The sequence below is a fragment of the Mugil cephalus genome, chromosome 2, assembly GCF_022458985.1.
Source record: "Mugil cephalus isolate CIBA_MC_2020 chromosome 2, CIBA_Mcephalus_1.1, whole genome shotgun sequence".
Lineage (NCBI taxonomy): Eukaryota > Metazoa > Chordata > Actinopteri > Mugiliformes > Mugilidae > Mugil > Mugil cephalus.
Window position 1 is genome coordinate 32,358,241 of NC_061771.1, and position 20,979 is coordinate 32,379,219.

Below are 20,979 nucleotides of genomic sequence, written 5' to 3' on the forward strand. Positions count from 1 at the left end.
GGTAATGAGCCCGATTGATTGAGGCTGTTAATTAAGACCAGTTTTTAATTAATCATGGTCCTTGAATCTGCCTGTTATAAATTATTCCTGACAGACACACACTTGTTTTTTAACGCGGCAGATGTTGAGTTCTTCGAGCCCTATTTTCGGAGAAGCTGAAGAAACGCTGAAAAATAGAAACCATGCGTTTTTGACTTATTCATTTTTAATGTGTGTGATTTTTGAATATGTGATTCTTTAGGTTTGACCTCAGATACAGCAGCTTAGCAGAGACTCTTCCTACATGTGGTGATGAGCTTTCATATTAAATATTAGAGAACTACTCCCACCACGTGCATCTCTATTCCTAAATTTTCTCTTTTTCTTCCATGCATTTATTCACTTACGACACACAACCTCTTTGCAGCTGTTCCATACCATTTTTTTTGTGTTTGCGCTCAATTTGAAAAAAAATGAAATGAAATAAATCTCTTGACTACTTATGTTGAGAGGTGCAAACACATGCAACATCGGAGAGATTGTAAGAGTTTCCTCAGGTTAGTTTGAATAATAAATGCACTAGAGACGTTTACTTCTGTGGTAAACGGTCTAGTATTTATAAAGAACTTAAAGGACTTTTAAATTTGCTCAGATAAAACTGTTGCCTCACTCAACCAGGCGACGAGCTGGTTAAGAAAACCCTCCGCAGTGAACTCCTTTTTACAGCCGGGTTTCATCACCAGAACGCGGCCGACGTTCTCAGAAACCGAAAGTTGTGAAGCGCGAAGGTGATCGACGAACGCGTCTTCAGCCGGGAACGCCGAAATAGAAGCTGTTTGATTTATGAAGCTGCTGCAAACACCCGCCACTAATAAAGGCAGCCCGGGATGAAGAGCCCAACTTAGAGGCACAAAGGCCTGCAGCTCCCTGCAGCTCCCTGCAGCTCGCTGCCATGACTCCGCTTTGATAAGACAGTGTGACACCAACCAGCGCAGCGTCTTCGTGAACCGAGCGCTTCCAATTTCTGGATTTCGACAGTTGGAAATCACCCGAGTCGTCTTTGAGTAGGTCAAATTAAAAATATGTAAATGTTGAGTCAATTTAAAATCTATAATTCTTTGACGTTTCCTCTGAGGTCGTCGCTTTGGATATAGTCATGGTTTGAAATGGCTTCAGGATGGTTAGATTGTTAAAAAGATTTATTATAAATGTAGATGTGTAGCTGTGGTGTCGCCCCTCGATGCACGAGAGCTTCTTTTATTCAAAGCCTCCCAGATATGTTTGGAGCTGTAAAGGACGTCATATTTGCAGAGGATTTTCTGTTTGAAACCACAAAGTGGCCAAAAAGTTCTTAAAATATTTTATTTTTGACGCCTTTCATTGGTGTACCAGTGAATGCCAGGACCAAATGTTTCCCAGCAGAACACGATGGTAAATGTTATTTACATCTCCTGTCGGTGGTCATAATGTTCTGGCTGATCAGTGTAAGTGCGCACTGTTTAAATGTACACAGGGAGTTCTGACAGGAAACGACAGACGTGTTGACACTATCTGCTCCTGTTCATGTCTAGTCTTTAACGTAGATGAATGATTCAGCCAAGGGCAAAGTGAGAAGTAACAAAAAAGCTAAACCTGATTGATGAAGAGTAACCTCTGACTCCAGAAGCTTCAAAACTGACTGCATTTTGTCAATAATCAATCATTTCATCATTGGTAGCAGCGTACACTTTCATCTTTTTAGCGTTTGTGGTGCAAGAAAGAAAAAAAAAAGCAAAACCTTGTGATTTCCAGGTAGTCCTGGAGGTTGAGTCAGACCGTGATAAATTTACTATCGGCTTCAGTTCTGCTCGTTTCTCACAATCCAATACAAAGCATCTACAGCTATTTAAAATTAAAACCGAACTGTAAATTATATTTGTTAACGTCATGGTATCTCCTTGTGTTTTTTACGGCTACGGTGCATCTGTCGTACAGTTCGTTTCCGTCCGACTAACAGCGCGACAGATGTAATCTTTTTTGGAAAATTGGAAAGAAGAAAAAAGTTAAAATGAAGTGTTTTCCATGTGTTGACTTGCACAGAGGCTTAGCTAGCTGACTTCATGTGTGCAGCATTAGTGTGTGTGTGTGTGTGTGTGTGTGTGTGTGTGTGTGTGTGTGTGTGTGTGTGTGTGTGTGTGTGTGTGTGTGTGTGTCAGGCAGCAGGCCACAGCGCTAACAGGATTAGCATGGTAGTGGCATGTGTGTCAGAGAGCACACGACCAGCAGACTAAATGCTGCGCGCCTAGCGAGGGAAGCAGCAGCGCGATGCTACTGATGCCGACTTCTGGCATGTGTCACACTGGTTAATGAGCCTCCAAGGTTTCGGGTTTATATCGTTATTATTTCTTTTTGTTGTTTGCCACGTGCATAACGTAGAGTTAGAGTGTTAATTCTGCTGTGGCCTCTGGTTCTTGTCATGGCTCTTCAGAAGATGCTACCAGTGAGTGATACCAGCGCTCATTCCACTGACCTACTTTAGTTTGAGTGAAGGTAAAAGAAAAGCTGTGGGAGATCATTCACACGGGAAGCGTTGTCAAGGTGCTGATTCTGACACGTACTGCGTGTTGCTCCTGCGTTTTCTCTCTGAAAGCTGACACGGGTCAAGCTGAACTCTATTTGACATCCACTGCAGCGCGAGTCCTTTTTAAGTCTGGAGTAAAGACGACGGCTCCGCGCTGTCAAACCACGTTTCTGTTTATCGCTGCTGGTAAATGTGGAATTTGATTTTTTTTTGCTTCAGCCTCATATGTGGACACTGGGATTATTTCACTATGTATATTATAATAAAGTCACCGATGTGTGACAAAATATAAAGCTGTTTATTTTAACACCTGAACATGGCTGAGCAAAGAAAGAACAAAGACAGTCACAGGTCATCAAACGAGTACTTGCTAATTAGCGACGTTGTAGCTTGTTGCTATTGATAGAATGTGTTAAATTTGTAGGAACGTTAATAACTCACACTGTGAGTATTGTTCCTCATCCACTTCTGTCCTGTGATCGTCTGCAGAATGAATCCGATGAAACGCTCTTTATCATGTTTTTACCGACTAGTGTAATGACCCTTTGCTACCACTAGATGTCAGACTAAAGTGTCGCTAACTTACGAGGACAATTGGTTCAAATGAAGCAGAATAAGCTGCGATAAAACCTAAGACTTAACGTCCCCATATGAGGACGCAGGGTCTCAGGAGGTTAATGAGTGTTAGCCGGCATCATAGCTCCCAGTGAAATGGAAGAAGAAGAACTGAAATCAGGTTCAACCATGTGCGCTGTGTAAATGAAGTGAATCAGATGTTGGCTAGTAACTAGATGAACGTGGATGTAGTTGATCATCATTCAGAAATACCAACGATAAAACCACTGAACAGAGTCCACTCAGGTCAAAACAGCAACAACAACAAACACTGAATGTTTCCTGGAGACTAATCTTCCAGAGAAAGTTAGGGAGTTTATATCAGCGTTGGAGGAACCAGAACATTTCTGGAGCAGAGAACACAAGATATGAGCTCCTCTCTCCACACTTCATTTAAGGGTATGCCATTTATTTCTGCTGTTATTTTGTGCTAATTGGACAGTAGTCTGTTCACATACCATGTGAGTATTGGATAGGTTAAATGAATAGTAAGCGGAGCGATAGATGTATGTGCTGTTTAAATGTGGAGGAGGAGTTCTGACAACAGAGTGGGCGTCATTTAGTCTTTACAGACGTGTCGGCTCCATCTGCACCCGTTCACGTCTTGTTTCGCCCTCGGCAGAATTCTTCACTGGATTTCAGGAAGAAAGAAACAAGCTGATTGAATGACTGATGAGGTGTTAACGCTGAGTTGACATTTTAAAGGCAGAAAGTTGAGTGCGTTTTGTAATTAATCAATCATTTCATCATCAGTGGGAGTTCACACTTTCATCCTTTTAGATGTTTTTTTTTTTTTTTTTGTCAGAAAGAAAATTCTTCTGCGACTCGTGAGCAGGTCCTGGAGGCTCAATCAGATATTTTTGAGTTTTGATCAGTTTAATGTCGCCCTTGCTTTTGATTCATTGCATGTTGCATTAGAATTTACAGCTGGTTTTCAAAGACATTTGATAAATTACATCCAACGTTTATAAACCCTGTGGCTTCTGAAGTATTCCTGCTAGTCGTCCAGGTGTCCCTGGACCAGACATCTTGGATACATGACTTTATTGTATGATATGAACTCATAACGTAGTGATGGAATAGATGGAATAGATGGGATACCTCCATATATATTTCTTTTATATGTTTCCTAAATAAAAAAAATACAATTTTCTACCAATCATCTGGAAATGGAAGAGATCCAGTTACAGATATACTATTTTTTGAGCAATAAAACCATACTTTTCTAACATCCCTGTACCAAACTCTAAAAAAAAAACTAAAATTAATGCATAAAAAATAAATACATTCTCCTTCTTTCAAATTTCAATTCCTATTTTATTTATTTTATTTTATTTTATTATTTTTTTTTTTTTTGACAAAAACATGTTAGGACTATTTCAGGATTCTTTCCCTAAAGCATGTTGGGAGGCACCAGTTCTTCACCACTGGCCACTAGAGCTTTGACTGGTCCAGCCATAACATTACGACCTGATGTTTTCTCCTCATGTTCCTGTAACGAACGTAGAAACCTCGCTTCTTCTCTCAAAGATTTATTTGGTTTAACTTCCAAAACACTTCAGCCAAACTTCTGCCATTTCTTCAGACATTTGCAAGTTTCCCTCCCGATCTCCAAGCGCTGTTTTTTCTTTTAAATTTTTTCATCAGCCCCAACTTTGACAGGCTTCATCTCATCTGTGGATGTAAAAGGGTCTTTTTCTCTCAGATTACAGCAAATTACCCGTTGTGCTGTAACATTTCTCTCATCAGTGCTGGTTTATTTCTGCCACTTTGATATGTGTTGTACTTTACTGATTAAGGTTGAGCTATTTTTAAACACTTTATGTACTGTTTTTCTTGCATAATTGTACATTGGTACTTTGTCCTTTGAGAACCACGTGTCTCTGAGAAAAACACAAGTTTTCTACTTCATTGCAATACATTAGCTATTGCATGGAGGGTTTATCTTTGTTTATATTATCTTTACAAAATGTTTAACCCATCAGATATATTAACGGTAACTTTACACTATGCACCAAAAACACTTAATCCTACTATAGAAGTTAACGCTAGCCACCATTGGTGTTAGCTAGCTTTAAAATGTCAAATAAGTTAAACCACCACAGTGACATGCTCTTATTTGCATCATCAATATTTTACATGTTAGTTTGCAGCAGATAAATTAACGGCGAACATCATGCATTCATAGTTTATATGGAAAATGAAAAACACCTACGTAAAGTTAAATGTCTCGTTACGTCCTGTCCTGACAGTGGAGGCGACACCACAGTGGAGGTCTGGCTGGAATAACACTTAATGTTTTTGGACTGAAATTAATTGTAAATGTCTGAAACCTAATAGAAGAAAGAAACTACAACCGGATCACTTCGCTCCTTGGTAGCATCCTGTCGACATGTGACTCCTCTTTTCTTGCTAAATGCTTTGAGAAGACGCCCTAAAAAAAGATCCAGGTGTCTGTGAACGGGTTGAGCATCAGCGCTGCTCCATCAAACGGCCTCTGTTTGAACAGTTTAAGCCGCGCAGGAAATGATTCAGAGGACGAGGATGATGGCTTGTCATGCAGAGTTTGACTGTATAAATCACCACCAGCCTGGTCACCTCACCAAGGCTGTAGTAAGGAAAGAAAAAAAAAGAGAGAGATTTCCTTGGCAGAATGAGTCTAGGGTGATGGAATACAGTATCTATTGGACAAATAACGCACAAATAACTAGCTGCACCCTTAATATCCACGTTAAACGTCACCCATTATTAATGTCCGCTGTCAAGTCATGTGAGCTACGCGCTATTTAAAAGAAGCCCGAGAGTGGGCAAATGGCCTGGAAACGCTACAAATATTTATTTATTAGATCTCTGACACAATAAATCACGGAGGAAAGTAAAAGTGTCTCGTCTCTCGTCTCCGAACACCCTCGTTGTTGTGATATAATAATTCAGCAGCGTTTTCTATACATGGTTTACGGTCTCACCTTGTTGTTTTTCCCTCATGTTGGATGTTTAGAAGTGAAATCATGGCAGTAAAAAAAGTATAATATGCCGCACACTGAGCGTATTCTGTATCAAAGCAGGTTATGTCTGCGGTTGGCGTTACCATGGCGATCTGGTCTGCTGAAGACTCACTCATTGTGAGACATGAAAAGCAAGGGTTAAGCCCAATGTTGGCTCAGTAACCCGGCTCACTTTCTAAGACGAGGTCCTCAGAGACAACAGCACACATATATATACATATTTTTATTTTTTTATTTTTTGATGGGATTGATTTCGTCTTCCATCTGTGTCCTCTGTCGGGAGACACGTATAATTTTATTTACCCGAAGGAGTTCCAGGTCTCAGGGATTAAAAGATATATATATATATATATATAAAACAAAACTGCATAAGAAGTTAAATGCACGACAAGGTGAAACCTGACCTCTTGAGTTCATATTAGTCATAAATCCTCCTGAGACGAATGCAAAAAAAAAAAAAAAGGTGCATAAACTGAATAATGTGCAAAAACTGAGGATTAAAATCAGGATCCAGTGAATGAGGACCAGCTTTTCTGTTGCTGAATAACATGCATGGATGCTAAACACACTAGACTGACAAGTGCAGCAATTAATCAGATTCTGGTTGTGATTCTGCAGCTCCTGTGATTTCTGATCCAGCCCAGCTTCATCAAGGAAAAAAATTAAATGAAATAAAATAAATAAAAAATAGAATGTGGACAAAGGAACACACGTTAACCATGTTACACACAGCATCTAATTAACTATTATACAGTTAATTTAATTTAATTAGCATCAATAATACAGATTGTCTCAAGAGGTTTCCAGCCCTTTTAAATATACGTGTAATATATCTGAAGGCAAAATAAATAAATAAATAAATGGTTATGCATATTGAAAATGACAGACTGAAAGGTATTCATAAATAAGAAGCTCCACAGCATTCACTCATTCATTGATTCATTGATTCATTCATTCACAAAGCCTGGATGAGAGAATGTGCCAGTAAATGATGTGAGCTTGAGAAAGCCCTGCTCACCTCTTCCATCACCTTTTAACGCTGGATGTTCTATTTTGAAAAGCTGCAGAAAAAAAGAGGCAGTTCCAGTTGAAGGAAGGTGAATGAGAGGACTGGGGCTGCTCACCTAAGGCTCATTTAAAGCGCTGCAGGACATAGACATAGCCCGTGTGAGTCATTTCTACTTGTGCCTCGTCAGTCTGACTCACTCTGTAACAACTCCACCCAAACACTAGGCGGCGCTGTGAAACGAAAACGAGTCATGTAAATGTTTACATCTCCGAACCTCCTCAGTTAAACTTTCCTCCATGTGTTTCTTCTTTATTGACCCAAAACTGTGGGATGGGTGACGCTGGGAATTTTGGTAGCGATGGTACGAGACCAAGTAAATACCAGAGACGTATATTAGAGCGAGTCTGTCCAACCAGGAAATGGAGCGTCTGATCTGTCCCTCTATGCTGATTGGTTCTGAGCTGGTGTTTCATGGGCGCCATGTTAGATACATCTAACCAATATTCACCCATAGAGAAGTGGCAATAACAGAGAATAACGTTAAAATACGGAGGAAACTTTTACCTTCGCCTTATGCTAGCCTTATGCTAGCCTTATGCTAGCTAGTTATCTAGACCAAAGGCTTAGAAAAATAGCAGCTAGCGTCATATATACTGTGAAACCCATGTGTTCATTTTATGTCCATGTAGACAGACACATTTAATTGACACATAACTTTACCTCAGTTACTACTAAGTTAATATGGCTAGCATGCTAATGCTATAATAATAATTATAACAGAAAGACTAGTTTAATTTTTCACTATTTCTGAGTAATTTGAACCTTTTAACGGAGATGGATGAACACAGAGACTGAGGAGAAGGTAAACACAGCTCCATGACTGATGAGGTGATTGGGCTACAAAGCATTTTACAGCTCATTTAAGATATTTAAAGGAAGTAGACGCTGGGATATTTAAGTGAGGGCCTTTTACATGTTGACAATAACTTTTATTTATAGGCCCGTTAATGGTGAAAATAAGACATTTATTTCAAGATAGCACATAGAGTTGTCAAATTAGCAACAGCAGTTACTTTTATTGGAGAGTTGTCGTCTTCTATGTGGTTTTTGTACCAGATTAAACTCTTTCTTCTTCTGTCTTTATCAAAAATAACTAGTGTCAAGGCAGAGATAGTGTCTTCAGCCACGGGTGGTGTTCGTGGTTCTGAAACAGCAGTAGCCCGTGATCCATTAGAGGCAGCAGCTGTTGCATCAGTTCTTCTCCTGCGCTGCACACGGTGCATTCAGTGACAGCAGAACATTTGTGTGTATTTGTTTATTTGCATGTGAGATCAGATCTCAAGTGCTGTCTGGGGACGCATGTACTCATAGATGGCCACTTGCTTTCAGCGCATTTTTTGTCAGAATTATTGAATCATTGCGGTGCTGAGTGTGATTGTGCGTACACCAGACGAGCTTTTGGTTCTCTCCGGTTTGAAGGCGCCGAGATTAAAGCACGACGTTTGTCTTGTGCGAACAGAGGACAAACCGGCCGCTGATGGATAATCCTCCGTGTTAGAGCCGCAGAATCCTTGTAGCAGTGTTTGTATTGTGGATGCTGTTGTCGAGCTGCGTGGACTGTGTGTTTAGCTGCTCTTTGAGAGGAAAGTGCACGGCTTCGGGGGCATGTTTCTGGCAAAATATGAATGCTGAGCAGTTTCCATCGGGGTCCGCACAAGAAATGCGTTCTCCACTTCACACGGTTTTATGAGCGCTCACACACTCGGCCGTATCGTGCTGCTAGCAAAGACGGGATTATCCCCCTCACACCCATATTTCTTTCTTTCTTCCTTTCTTTCTCAAACCGCAGCCCCCCCCACCCCCAACCCCCCCATTTCAAGCCACATTCCCATTTTTTCCCGATTCCATTCCCGCTTCCACATGTACGCACACACCCTCTCTTACATCCCCACCAGTCTCCCCAGGGCGCCATAGTAACTCAGTGGGAGGGGAGCGTCACCCCTGTTTTACTCCCCTCCGCAGCCACACCCCCATCCTCTTCCTGCCTCCCCTCCAATCACGTCCCGGCTCATCCAGTGCCAACGTCCTCCACACCTGCGAGTTGTCGCGCGCTCTCGGCCAATAGGAATCGGCCCTTTCTAAATCACAGCGGGGGGCCTGAAACTGCTCGGCAACAATGAGGAGGAAAAAAAAAAAAGAGAGAGAGATCGTAGTAAAATGGTGACCTAGTTTTTTCCTCGACACCCCCCCCCCCAACTCCCCACCTCTAAATTCTTTCTCCTCTGTAAGCAGAAAAAAAAAAAAAGCCTCTTCAGAAAACACCAGCGTGCTTCTCAGATCCTCTCCAGGTTGAGGAGGCTCTAGCAAAGACAAAGGTATCACGGAGGGGCTTTTAATAAGGTGAAGCACACACACTCCATTCAACGTATCTATCAAGCACCAACTGCACTCGTCCTCACTACTTTTTTTTTTTCCTTGTGTTTTTGAAAGCGACATCATTTTTTTTTTTTTTTGTCGGCTGCACACGCTTCTGTTTCAGGGTAGATAAAAAGAGGAACACCGGCTTCTCTTTGCTGTCCCGGACAAATAAATAGGCTCTATCACATCCTGGTATTCATCATGCATTTTTGGGACCATGTGTTAAATTTGTCTTTTATTGTTCAGTTTTTTTAGGTTGAGGGAAGCTCAGCTGCAGGAACAAGCTTCTTCTTCTTCTCCTCATTCTCCTCCTTTTCCCCGTGATTCATGCGTAAGCCTCCAAAGTAAATCAGTGAACAGGGTCGTGTGAGTTGTTACCGTCTGTGTAAACCTGTACAAGATGCACTGGATGTGTGACTTTTATTCTTTCCAGTTTGTTGAGCATCAGGATTTGGTGAAAACTCTCTAGAAAAGAAGGAACAATATTAACGTTTACTACCAAACCTAAACAAGATGTCACTCGATCGCCAGTTGTTTCATGCTTTTAACGTTTAATTCTACTTTATTTTACTTTAATTCTAGTCTATTTTAAAACATGCAAAGTTTATCTTGAGACAAAAACAGAAAGAAGAGGTCAGTGAAGGGAAACCAGCCTAAAAGCATCAAGTACATCTTAGTGTCCAGCTCTTCTAGTACGCTATGGAGCTGTTCTTTTTAAAAAATGTTTGACTTATTTTCATGTACGTCCAGATAAAATCATCTGTGCAGAGAAAAAAACAAAAACAAAACATTAAATAAATAAATAAATAATTTAAAAAAAATGCATTTAAATGTTAAACCTCCTCACCAGGTTATTTCTTTTGCAGACTACAATAAAAAATAAATAAATTAATAAATAAATAAAGACAGAAAAACAAACAAAAACAACACCTATCAATAAAAATTAAGACTTTTCTGTCGTTACCCACTTAGTTATTTGATAACTATTCATCTGAGTGAATCATTCACAGGTGAACCTTGTTCTTCCTGATATGAATCTGACTGACAGAGGAACAACATTTAACACCATAAGAGAGAAAATCAAAATGCGGATGGAACAAATAATCTAAATGTCCCTAAACACTTTAATGTGTGGCTGTGAACAAAGGCTTCAGGACAGTAGCAGTACAGTAAACCATTGTGTTTCCACACAAACGTGTGCGCCCACACACCACAAACAATGGTTCACTTAGAAAATGATATGCTTCAAGGAAAATTTTCAGAACAGGACAACAGAAGGTTTGGCTTTAAGATTCATGTCTGCATCACTGTTGTTGTTCCTCAGTTACTCAGGTTTAGACAGACTTTATTCTTTCACAAAAATAATGATAATAATAATAATAAAAACTCTAAAAAGTAAAAATCTAGATAAACAAAATAGTAATAAAATATTACTAAAAAAGTTAAAATAAAATACTTAAAAAAGAAATATGCAAAAGAACAAATGTGAAATAAATAAAGACAGAAATAAATGTATAAATATATTCGTGAATATACTTTATACACAGGAAGGATTAATAAGGTGCAGTAATGTGCCCTAACATTAATAACATGGTTTTATGTGATCAGTCTGTCGCTGTCCCTCTGTAGTCTGGTGTAGTGGATGAGACAGATTGAGACCAGTTTGTCCAGTGTCCTGCTGTCTCTCACTGTGACAAACGTCTCCAACTCTCTGCTGAGACGTGTCCAGACTTTCACATCAACCTGTCAATTCCACTCATGTCCTTTTCGCTGGTGCTTCTCCCCCAGGAAACCACAGTAAAGTCCTGACTGGTAGAAAGTGTCCAGCATTCGTTCCTATCAGGTGTCTTTCCACATCAGACCCGCTGACAGAGATCACCCAGCCGTCCCAGCAGAAACAAGCCGCGGGGTCTTCCCTCCTAATCCAAAGTCACCTGGAGGCTTTTCCTTTGGCTTCAGTGATGGAACGTAAAACATTGCTGGAGTCTGAATAGAACCAAGAGAAGAAGAGAGATTAAAAAAACAAAAAGAAAAACGAGAAGAAGTGGGAACAATTAGATGGGTTAAATGCAAAAATCCACCAGAACAAAACAAAAAAAAACTGTTCTTGTGTGAAATATTCTAGTGTCAAATTAGCCTATTTGTATTTACACAGCGCTGGTCTACCTATTTGGCATTCAAAGCCAATTGGACAAGCGAACGTGACCCCGCAGACTTTCTTCTGTTCTTAACAAATATCGTCTCAATAATAAAGTGAAAGAATTTACATCAAATGTATCCTGTCAAAGAAACTTTCTTTTTTAAAATGCAGGGTTAGGGTTAGGGTTATGGTTAGATAGCTGGACTGGAACAAAGAGGAAAACCGGAAACCAATGACCACTTTAACATCTTAATAGAATCTTATTTTATTTGAATTGTTAAAAGTGTAAAAATGTTTGACACGCCAATAAAGTTTTTGAAACAAACAAACACGATCTTACCATAAATGTAATAAAAGTAGATAGTTAAACCCGAGTAGTTCCCTATGAACCCTGCTGAACTTAAAACTAGATTATTATTCTGAAAACGGAAGATGTGAACTGAGCTTGATCAAAGATCATTTATCTTTGACTGGGGAAACAAATATACATATTTATAACTTTAACTTCCTTTAATAATTGTCTTCTGTAATTTTCTTTCTTGAAAAAACATGGTCGTTCTGGGAAAAGAACTAAACAAAAATGTAGTCTTTAGGTGTTATATCTTTGAGTTGAAAGTTTTCCTTGGTTTATCGTCCAAAAGAAGTAAACCTGCACACAAAAAAACATCCATTCATGCCAAGAAAGAAAAAAAAAAGCAACTGGCTTCCTGTTCTGTATTGGATGCAACGTTGGAGCAAAGTCGAGCAGCTTTGATTTCAGTGGGGAGAGTCGAGGCGTGTGATACAGCTCACAGTAATGGCTACCAAGGCACCGGGTTACTTATGATGGGCGAAGCCAAACACTGAGCTGTGTCTGATCTAGTTCAAATGTCTTCTCGGTGGTTAGAGCGTGTTGATAAATGTCTTCATTCGAGCCGTAGCTAATTCAACACTCACCGCGGTGAAAGAGTTTTCCTTTTTTTAAGAGAAGCGGGGACTGGTGACTTTGATGTGAATCTGAAATGAGTAGCCTGAGTGAAACAGCGCTCAGAGCCCAGAGAGGTGCCAGCGAGATTGGCAGAGAACCGTGCCCCTGGAACTCTCTATCTGCTATTAGTAATTACCCAGAGTCTCGACGTGGCACTGAACCGCACAACCACGAAAGCTGTCATTAAAACTCCTCGGTTTCTGGAGGAGAAGAACGGAACTGCTTTGATGTTGGTCACAAAAAAAAACACACAAAAAAAACAGCTCACTTTTGCTTTCTCTTTTCCCCGATATGTAGACATGCGATGGGAGCCCAACGTGCCAGCTTGGCAACACATGGACCATCGCAAACACGGGTTCGGGGTTTTGATGTGGCTCATATGGGGAACCATTGTTAAAAAGAACCCTGCTTTCTTTGACAATGTTTCCTGCCAGTGTGTCCACAGAAAACCCAGTACCGTTCCATATGGCACGTTGAGAAACGGCTTCGTTTTAGAAAGGACACTGATGCTGTGCACTTTGATGCTGACTCAAATCAAGCGTGTGGTCCGCAGGCACAATAGGCCACTGAGGTGCCAAGATATAAAGTGCAGTTGAAGGATGACTCTGACACACAACCATGCAAAACCCAAGTAAGCCTTTGTCCGAGCGTTGCTGGGACAAGATGTGGCTTTGATAGCATTTAAAAACAGAAGCGTGAATCTGAGACACAACTACAAAACAAAATGACCCAAAGGTACGGTAGACACGTTGGCCTTAACATCAATACGTTATTACTCTGTTTGTAGGACCATCAGGCTATGGTTTGTTAGATCAGTGGGTAGTGGGAGTCTATGTTTTCTAGCATCAGATGTCACAAAGAAGAGTTTGAAAGAAAAATGGAAGTTTTATATGGTTCTCATAAAGTTATAGCTTTTAATTATTATCAGTGTATGCATACAACAGCATGAACATCTTGTCCTGACTTCAATCATCCTGTTCTGAAGTTGTCCTTTTCTCATGTCCTGATCAGGGACTGTCCATTGGTCAAACCTACGTGAGTATCCTGAGGATACAGGCGGCATCATCCTGTGAGCCAATAACCCGTTGAAACTTCCTTCAGACTCACTAGTAATTTCATTTAATTCAATTAATAGACCCCTTCACAGCTTGTAAAGCTTAGCTGGAGGCAAAACATCTCAAACACTATAGCCTGTAAACGCCGGTTAGCATATTTAAATGGACTGTTTTGGCAAGAATGGACGAGGAAAACACATATTTTAGAGAATATGCTTTACAATGTTGACTCTGACTGATGGGACTATATTCACTGACCCCTACACTCTCTCTATCTGGATGGACGATTTGACCAAAGGACACAGAGGGGACGAAGTCTGGTCTGTCTTTATCAAGTGAAGCCTCTCATACAAAGACACAACAAGAAGTAAGAGGAACCACTGTGGAGGTTAACATAGTAAATGCAACTTCTGCTTGGACACCCCTGAAACACCCAAGTAATGTTGAGTTAGCTAGCAGTTAGCATTAACATTAACATGACACGATTTATTCTAACCTATAACGTTCCAATCCTTTCTTTTAATCACAAAAACCAAACCAAAGTTGTCTACGACTGGCAGTAGCTGGTATAATTCAGTGTTTTGATTTTTCTGGTTTTGGCACCAAAAAATACAACAAGACGACATTTTCATGGTTGAAAGTGACAGTGTTCGTCTCAAGCTTCCCTCTGTTCTGCCTCTAGTTAATGTCGTGGCTAAGGATGGGCATCAATAACAGGTTCTTTTAAAGAACCAGTTCCAAATGGTTCAATTCATCAGCATCATCAGCCTTCATGCTTACCGATACTTTTTGTGAATCTTTACATCTCAGTCCAGATGGTGGCAGTAATGCACCTAAAAGTTGTTTGCCAACCGCCATAAAACAAAAGAAGAAGAAGAACCTTTATACTGAAGCACATCACAGCATTAAATACAGAGAGAGACATGTGTTTGACAATCTCTGGTCAACAAGAGCAGCTATTGCTAAGTCTCAGCAGAGCAGAGCTAGTGAGGATCCAATTTCCTATTTGTTCTCTTGCACAAGCTCTTATTTCTTGTTTACAAACTCAAAAGAATTGCTGCTGTTTACACGGAAACCACGAACACCTTCTTTTTCTACATCAAAAATTATCCCTAGCCGTGACGACACAGTGGCGTAGGCCATGAAGGGGTCTATTAATACTCCTCCACCTCTACCAGTTGCAAAGAAATGTTGGACCACTAAACGGAGCAGTTGTCATGACAACCGTCAATAATCATGACGTCACATTCTGTTTTTACAGTGTTAAAAAAACCTAATATAATAATGCACCTTCCTTTGTGCCCTCCACACACAGGAGTTGTCACATTCAGACAGCGGGGCCTTGTCAAACCATTCTGACTGGTTCTTGAGTTGCAGAGATCAAATGAGGCCACCGGGAACTGGGACACAGAAATAGAGCGTCCGCAACAGAACTGTGTCAAGCTGCGTTCAACCTCGTGTGTCATCTGTGAATTAGCACAATTTTGTGCAAGTCTATAAAATAGCCACAACCTCATGCGATGGCACATAATTATGCCGCGAGATCAATTAGAATTTAGTAGGAACACTCATGGTTGTCAAAAGGAAAATATTTTATATGTTTTTCCATATTCTATGTAAAATGTTTGATGCCTCTAAGGGGAAGTGTTCTTCACAAAGAAAGCCTGTTTAGTCATAATGGTGTCTCAACTACATTACCCAGGGGGCACTCTGTCAGTCGCAGCCTTCTGTTCTTACTGGCATCACTTGTTTCCTCAAGATTCATAACAGTTTTGGTTAAACTGGGAAATGTTACGTTGGGGATGTTGGTCTGGCTTCAGAAAAGTCACAGAAGAAGAAGACGGACTGGAACAGTTTGAGTTTGAGGTTTGTCAAACAAATTTAGGTTGAGAAAATCAGGATTGTTATTTGCCCGTACCGACTGTCCAACAAACACCAGCAGGTGAAGCACTGCTGTCATCGTCTTCTTTATCATCACTGTCAGTGCTCGACTGAGGTAAATCCAACACCTCCAGTCTTAGACTACAGCCCTTTTCATGTTGTTGCATTTTGTACTGAAGTTGAACATTCATAGCAAAACAGAAATGCACATTCGCTGCGACATGCCTGTGTAGCACGTGCACCCATATTTATGTCCAAGCTCTTGCTTATGTGAGAGGAATTTGTTCTTGAGCTTATAATGGCTACTGAAGGAAAACCAGTGTCTTTTACTGCAGATAAAACAACCTTTTCCAGGGACCTGATGTTTGCACAAGAAATCATAAAATCAAAAGGTTGTTGATGCACATCATGCTTCATGGTGAACAGCCTTTGGGTAAGGCCAATGTCATTATGAGATATCTACATACTGACGACTGCCATGTTGTTGCTGAAGATGCAATAGTTTTGGTTTTACGTCTTTGTTCCATCCCCGAGGAAATCCAGTGCCACTTAAGCAGCATGTCGAGGAGAGGCTTTATTTAGCCTTTAATGTTACACAGTTTTCAAATAGTTAACTCCAGCCTCCAAGGTGACAGACGACGAGAGCCACTTTGAGAGGTGAACGCTGTCAGCGAGAAATGTGAAGACTGAATAAGGAGAATTCAGCTTGAACAAGTCACCTCTTAATCAAAACTGGATAACGCACACTTGAATGTCGCCGGTCAAACTCTAATTATTGTTCTCATGCTGCTCTAATGGTACTTGTTCATTATGAAAAGGCATGATTCAAAGTTCTTTAATATTTGTCAGAATTAAATCTGTTATAGCGAGAGAAGGAACCAAACAGCGTTGATGTCTGTTGACTCGAAGGTTGAAAGTAGATAAACACCGGCTTCTCTCAGCCTTAATGGAAAGGGATTTCTAATTTCAACTTTGCGTGTTTATGGCTGAGAGGAGGAGGGACGTGCATCTGGGTGGAAGTAACACACCCTATAAACGCCTGGCATTAAATTTCCATCTGTATCTGGACGTCTACCCTGAACTGGCAATGACACACTTTGATGGGAGGTGTGAACGCGGGAGGCGTGCAGTCAGAGCGTGATTGGATTTGTCAGAACTCTGCTTTGCTTTGTGATCATCGAGTTAAAGCGACGCCATCCAGAACATCTGTTCGGCAGTCTGTCAGAAAGTGACACCTATTTGAACAAACTGCACAGACACGCTAGTCGTGTCTTTGCTTTAATCATAGTTACTAATCAGTCGCCTCTGATAGAATCCTTGTGAGATGTTTGAAACCTCCAGAAATGAATGGCTGTTAAGATCTCCAGATAAATGACTCAAAAAGGTTGTTGCATAATGATGATAATAGTACATTTTACTACAGGGTCACCTTAAAACATTATGAGGAGGTAGCTGAGTTTTGAATCTGGATTTGAAGGTTGTCAGAGAGGTTGTGAGTGACTGCATCATCTGAAACCTGCGCTGGACGGTCGGGCAGGTGGTGGCGAGGAGGAGGATCCTTAGTGTGGTTAATCCTACTGTGGAACTAGACTATGTTTGGTTTACGTGGAGCCAAATATTCCAGTTAGAATCGGTTTAGAAGCCTGAATAGAAATGCTCCATATCCACATGTTTCTTCAGAAGCCTATGGGAGCTGTCACAACAGAATGCTACTTCTGGTTTGCCGGTTTCATGTTTCCGGTTTCAGCATCATCAAAACCACGTGGGGAAAAAAGAAAACTGAATGTAGTGCTATTTCTTTTTTTTAATGAGCTCAGGATCAACTTGTGCCACTGTCGGTTGCCACAACTGAAAGAAACTGATAAGTTTATTGGACACCAACGAGAATCCTGCACTCCATAACCAGCATTGACAAACAAACACCAGCGTGGATTTAAAACTAAAGTATCAAACCAAACACAGTCCATGCTCCGTTTCGTTGATTAATATCCAACAGAACTACAGCCTGATCCTGAGAATTCACCTTAAAATGATTTGTTACAGGTCTTAATCTCAGATAAACTTAAATGTAAAATTCACCCAAATGGACATTAACATCATAAATGATAGTTTTACTACATTTACTATTTGCGTTTTCTTTATACTTTCTACCTCTGATCTACTACATCTCAGAGGCAAATATTGTTCTGTAGTTAACAATGTCAGTGTAGCTAACGTCCAGCCATAGCTTCAAGTCATCTAACCAGTCATGAGAAATGTCTGTGCTATCCACAGCTGAAAGCCAACGTCTACCCTGATGCTGACAGCTACTGAAACCATGGAAACGTAGCGCTACTGGAAGAGCAAAACCGGCCAAAAATGGCCGTTCTGATTAAATGTAGTGGTTTTTTGTAAACACTGAATGAGAAAAAGGTCTCCATGTAAACCCGGCTAACGTAACCTATGCATGTAGACTACGCTGGTGTGAGCCACTTGTTGTGCACTTTGTAACACTAGTCAGCGCTGTGTCTTTTTTTGCCAGTTGGACTAATTTTTGTTTCTACTTCCTGCTTCACGTTCAACTTTGGCAACTGAAAGTTTCACCGAAGACAGATATTTGTCCTGCAAATGTTCATATCTCCGAACAGTTCACCTTTCCTCGATGTGTTCCGTCTTTGTTGATCCCAAACAGACACTTCAGAAATTGGTGCGTTAGTGTCTGGACAGATGTCGTAGCACAAATCGCCTATGAGGGTACGGGAGGATGTTCATAAGTTATCAGGCAGATATAATGGAGCCTGGTGGGAGGAGCCTTGAAGGTACCAAGATTGTTTTATAGGAAGCCAGCAGCACCCCAGAGTAGATAAGACTGATTATATATAACCACATTATCTACTTCACTGTCATGTTTGTATTTTCATTCATTTTTATGTTTCAGTCCATTAAATTCCATTTCATTCCATTTTACTACTGTTTTTTACTGAGCATGTTGCGGAGCCCTGTGCAACCCGTGCACTGCAGTGGCAATAAAAATACATTCTAGTCTATTCTTTTCTTTTCTAATCTAGTTTAACTTGAGCAGATGGCTCTGGTGCCTTTAACAAACAGTCATTCATGTCCTTTTGGTGAATCAAATTCTTCCTATTGGCTCTGTCTCTTTCTGCAGAATGATGCCTCCTCAACTCGCACATTTGTTCCACCAAAGATTCTTTGTCGAGTAAATGACCCGGAGGAGTTCCACCGCTGATATTTTTTAAGAGGAAGCAGAACTCATTTGTAATCTAATAAAACATGAGGGTTGTTCCTCGTGAGCACCGTGGATTTCTCACCTTTTTTTAAATGATTCCCGTGTTTTATTCTAACTTCACTGGAACACATATTTCATCCCAGGTCTCTGGCGACGCCGTCCCGTGAAGTAAGCTTTGAAGTGCTGAGATTTTAAGAAAAGATTTCTCTCGCTGCTCCAATTCGGTGGAAGTAAATGGGATTCCGGGGGTGCTCGTTAGCGCACCAGAAGTCATATTTGAAGAGCTCAGGGCTTGGCACCACGCCTTGGTCACGCTTAACTTGCAGCAGGTCAAAGGCCCAGAGTAACGGTCAACCTTTTACCCTCATTGCTCTGAGATCACTTCTCTAAATTCATGCTCTCATGCGGTTCAGCATGAATGCACGCCGTACGGAGCGGGGTTTTTATTTTTTTCAACTCCCCTCCTCTTAACTCCACAGGATGGCAACATAGCTCTACATTATTAGTGTAACCTTCACGTGGTGGCTCATGAAAGGTTTGGAATAGGAAATTCTTCCGGTGCCAGTTCGGCCTGTGCTGGAGTGGTGAGATAATCGTTCCACTGCATGTTAATTAATGGACTGGAGTGGAGAGAGTGTGTTTCATTTACAGGTGCTGGCAGGGAAACGTAGATATTGCTTACTCAAAGGTTTAATTCCGAGTGCCTAAAACCGTTAACGAACACAAGACGAGTATGAGGGAAGACAGCGAAGACGATCACTGGGACACGGGATGACTTTAAAAGACTCTCATGTGAAATCTTTTTTTAACCATCGGTCTGTACAAATCCACAAACATGACACTCATAGTACACATTTAAACATTTGTGCACATGGTAGATCGATCTATCTATCTATCTATCTATCTATCTATCTATCTATCTATCTATCTATCTATCTATCTATCTATCTATCTATCTATCTATCTATCTATCTATCTATCTATCTATCTACAAGAGGAGGAGTACAAAGGGAAGGAAAGCACCGCTAATATCATCACAAAATACAAAATTACTAATGTTTACCTGTTGATTTCTTTCATATTTTCTGATGATACGCAGATAATAGTATTTTTTATGCATTTCTTTATTTGGTGTGAAAGGAATGGACACTGACTACAAATACAAGGTGTTGTGTGAATATGCCAGATTTAGCTGGAAGCTAATTTCCAATTAACAATGAACACAGTACTAGTGTAACAGCAGTGATTATATTAATAGGTAGGGATGCATGATTTATATGATTCACACACAAAATCTAATTGCTTCTTGAATTTGCCGATTTTTCTGTGTGCGTACAACAATTACACGTCTGTGATATTTCCTCCCTACGGCTGCTATTAATAGATCAAATAGATTTGGACCAGAGTTGGATTGATTAGCTGCTGTTCTTTTCCAAAATTCACCCTGAGCACATTGTCTAGTCTAGTCTAGTCTAGGAGGCGGTGACATGCAGCGGTGGAGAAGTAAGATTTGTTGTTCACAAGTTTTGTGTTTTGCATGAACCTCTTTGTGTCTGTGTAGTCAGACTGGGAATAAAATAAAAAGCACAAGGGGAATAACTAAAAGGAACTAAAACTGGACGGTGGGTGGAATAAATAGAGAAATAAAGCGACAGATAGAGGACAGTAGAAATAGGTGGAGATGATGTGTGTGTGTTTCAGAGAAGCAGAGAGAATAAGGAGCCTGTTCAAACTCATTACTCTCATATTTCCTCTATTAGTAGTTTTTAAAGGGATCCCTCCCCCTTCACTCAGCAGCCGGACCAATCCCTCTCCTTTCTGTCCAGCTCCCCTCCATTTCCATTATGTTCCATAGCAACAGAAAACTCTATTCTCTTCACCAATTATAACATCGGCCTGGAAAGATTTTCACCGGATTTAAGATCTGACCTATAATTTATGCCTTTTTACACATGCTTCATTTTTCTCAGTATGCAGTTCACTCTGAAAATAGACTGAAAATGCCACCGGTGATTTTCACAATAACCCTAATGAAGCATTTAGGAGCAAAGAAAATTCTAGCTCTGCAAAGGCGGGTTTGATTTTGACAAAGGCAGTCGTTAATTACAACGGGCTGACATGAAT